Raw genomic sequence first — 3811 nt, forward strand, 5'->3', positions numbered from 1 at the left:
CAACCTGGGGTTACCTTGGAGACGGAACAGGAATCTGGATGTAACCTGTCAACAGAATGTCAATGAAGGGTTATCTTGAAGGCCCAGAATGTTAACCTGACGACTTCTTGATGACAGTACAAGAACTAAGCTAAAGGTACCTTCGTACTGGCACTATCACCGTGTGGACATATCTGAAATATTCCCTGTGGGACCCAGGGTGTGATCTACAGTGAGTGTCATTCATCATCTGTATTATGAGATTAATTTAAAGTCTAGAAGAAATACAATTCCAACTGCAGTACAAAACATACATTTTTATATTTTATTATTGTATTAAAGTTTCACATACAACACTGTTAAAAGCAAGTAAGCATCATGGTTTTCTCAGTCCTTGACCGTCCATTATGTCTTCAGTAAACATTAGAACAACTTCCCGGGTTATACGCTCCAACAATGCACCCACTTTCATATCACAAACAATTCCAACACAGTCATTATAGTTCAGCCATGGAAAGTGTTCATGCAATGCAAACGTGTTAAATACAGAGTAACGTGAATGCAGTACGTTTTACATTTCTACTGCCAGAACCAATCACAACATGGGTACAGTTACAGTATAATCATTTTTATTTAACATGGTTAGGGTCTATCAAACGTTAAGGTTAACAATTATATTTCAATACTTGAGCACTGATTTAAAAAACACTTAGGATAATGACGATTACACTAAACGTAGGTTCCATGGCATGGGGAAGGTTATGAAGACGTGTTACTGCATTCCAGATGTGAAATGTAGCAATATGAGGTGGTAGTAGGAGAGTGTGTCTGTATCTGTGTATCTACTCATCAGGCTTCCTCTTGGGTTTCTTGGGGTTGCTGGGAGCGACTCTTGGCCTTACACAGTGGACAGATAGGAGCGTTACGATGGATCTGCTGGTGGCATGACAGACAGGCCTGGGGAGAGAACAGAGATGTTATAGTGTGTCATAACTATGTAAATACACAGACTTCAGTAGTGTCATTATTGTGTAGGTACAAAGACAGGGAGAGGGGAGTGTGTGTGTATATGTGTGTGTACCTTCATAGGAGGGTGTGTACTGTGTACCTTCATGGGAGGGGGCTGTTGTCTGAAGGTGGCCGTCTGGCGGGCATCTTGTTTCCGGGAGACCTGGAGCTGTTGGGCCGCGGCAGCCGCTGCTGCAAGGGATTCTGGGATGGTGGGCTCATGAGGCTCCCTTCTGCCACTCAGCCTTCTGCTTCTCAAAGTAACTATGGCAACAGAGATAGAAGATAGCACAGAGAACAAGTTGATGTGTGTGTGTGTGTATAATATGTGTGTACTGACTCCAGAGAGAGTTTCTCCTCCTCTTCGTTGAGGTTGGGCAGTCTGTGCAGGCCCAGGGTCATCCTCAGGGCGTCTACATGTTCCTTCAGGGGTTTGTACTCATCGTGGAGCCTCCGCGTCGTCTCCAGCAGCTTATTCAGGTCGTTCTCCGACTGCTTTATAGTGCTCTCCATCTGGGGAGGAGAAGGGGAGAGAAGAGGAGAGAGATACAGAAAAATAAGAAACTATTAAAGGTTAACTCAACCCCAATTTCAGCATTTGCCCAACCCTTCACATTTTCCAAAAATGCATTCAGGTGACAAGTTGTGGGTGAGGGAATTGCTCACTAAACATTCATTTTGGGGATGGGTAAACATAGTTGATCACCTGATCCCAACACTCTCTCACTAAAGCATATTTACCAGAAGTCCACTGGCACGCTCTGATAATAAAATGATGTGCATCGCGAGCAAATAATGCTCTGAACAGTTAGCTGACAGTGGTGAGGTGCCGAGTTCCTGACATCTATTACTACTTGCGGTGTAAGTTCGAATTCCCCATGGGGCGTAAAAGAAATCGTTCAAATGTGGACGCACATTTATTGAGGTATTGTGTTGGGAAGTGAAAATTAAGATTAAGGGCTCAATTCAATCCAACCCGCATTGCAGTCTTTACGCACTAGCTCTTTTTCCAATGGTCAAATGAACTCACAGATTGGTCTTGGGTACTGTATAAAAACCTACAACTACTACCAGGGCGACTCCTCTCACAGGTACGCTTTCACTTTTCAGAATTAGAAGAGTGTGAGCACAGGATGAATGTTGTAAATAAAATATGCCCCATGTGGGATTAGACCTCACAACCGAGCCAACTGTTTTAGCGGACTGCAACACCGATCAGCCAAGGTAGTTGAGGAGAAATACGAGTTGATATGACCACCATTGTCATCTATTTCTTGTTACGATGGATGTAGCTACGAATACAAACATGTAATCCTCATAGCCTACATGTTTATAAATGTATGAAACGGTAAACAAAAACGTTGTATTTGGTCATATGCGTAAATGTGCCTTGCTGCATTTTACATTTTGTGTAACGTCAGTAGTCTAGTCAAGGAAGCATCAATCAAAATATATTGGCACGCTCCACTTACCAAGACCATTGCCAAATAAGGCACACTGTCACCTGCTTTTATAGTAAGCCTTGAGGTGATAGTCCCTACACCCAAACGAGGGCATTGCGTTCATCCACCTCTGGCCTGCTGGTCCCCCTACCTCTGCGGAAGCATAGTTCCCGCTCAGCCCAGTCAAAACTGTTCGCTGCTCTGGCACCCCAATGGTGGAACAAGCTCCCTCACGACGCCAGGACAGCGGAGTCACTCACCACCTTCCAGAGACATTTGAAACCCCACCTCTTTAAGGAATACCTGGGATAGGATAAAGTAATCCTTCTACCCCCCCTTACCCCAACCCACCCCCCCAAAAAACATTGTAAAGGGGTTATCCCACTGGCTATAAGGTGAATGCACTATTTGTAAGTCGCTCTGGATAAGAGCGTCTGCTAAATGATGTAAATGTAAATGTGATACCACCCAGCACATCTAGAAGGGAGTGTATTTACACCGAACCGCTCCCTCGGTAGCGTTGAACCGCTCATGAGCGAAAAATAGCTAGATTTACTACTATAACTAAGCCTAAAACATCTGGTTTACCATTAAAAAATATTTGTTTTCATGAAAGTTACTCTTTAAAATCTGTTTGTGCATTTAGAAGTCAAATAATGGTTTCTGTCTCTCTCTCTCACACACACACTCCTTTCTCTCTCTCTCTCTCTCTCTCTCTCTCTCTCTCTCTCTCTCTCTCTCTCTCTCTCTCTCTCTCTCTCTCTCTCTCTCTCTCTCTCTCTCTCTCTCCCACCACGTTGATATCAGCGCTGTATGAGTCGTAGCTCCTCACATGGGCCATCTTCTCCTGCAGTAGGAGGTCCATCTCCTGTTTGTATTCCTTCAGATGTTTCTCCTCAGACTCCAGGGACTCAAACTCTGACTTCAGACGAGTCTTGATCTTCTGCATCTGGGTAGTGTTCTCCTGGCATCTGCCAAACCAAGATTCGTCCATCAGACTACCAGATGGTGAAACGTGATTCATCACTCCAGAGAATGCGTTTCCACTGCTCCAGAGTCCAATGGCGGCAAGCTTTACACCACTCTAGCCAATGCTTGGCATTGCGCATGGTGATCTTAGGCTTGTGTGCGGCTGCTCGGCCATGGAAATCCATTTCATGAAGCTCCCTGACGAACAGTTCTTGTGCTGATGTTGCTTCCAGAGGCATTTTGAAACTCGGTAGTGAGTGTTGCAACCGAGGACAGACGATTTTTACGCGCTACGCACTTCAGCACTCGGCAGTCCGTTCTGGAGCTTGTGTGGCCTACCACTTCGCGGCTGAGCCGTTGTTGCTCCTAGACGTTTCCACTTCACAATAACAGCACTTACAGTTGACCGGGGC

General features: G+C 45.0%; 1 pseudogene; it reads right to left on the minus strand.

Moving 5' to 3' along the window:
• Positions 1–655: 655 nt before the first annotated feature.
• LOC123489878 lies at positions 656–3378 on the minus strand (annotated as a pseudogene).
• Between the last annotated feature and the right edge of the window lie 433 nt (positions 3379–3811).

This window comes from Coregonus clupeaformis, unplaced genomic scaffold (assembly GCF_020615455.1).
Source record: "Coregonus clupeaformis isolate EN_2021a unplaced genomic scaffold, ASM2061545v1 scaf3396, whole genome shotgun sequence".
NCBI classification, from domain to species: Eukaryota; Metazoa; Chordata; class Actinopteri; order Salmoniformes; family Salmonidae; genus Coregonus; species Coregonus clupeaformis.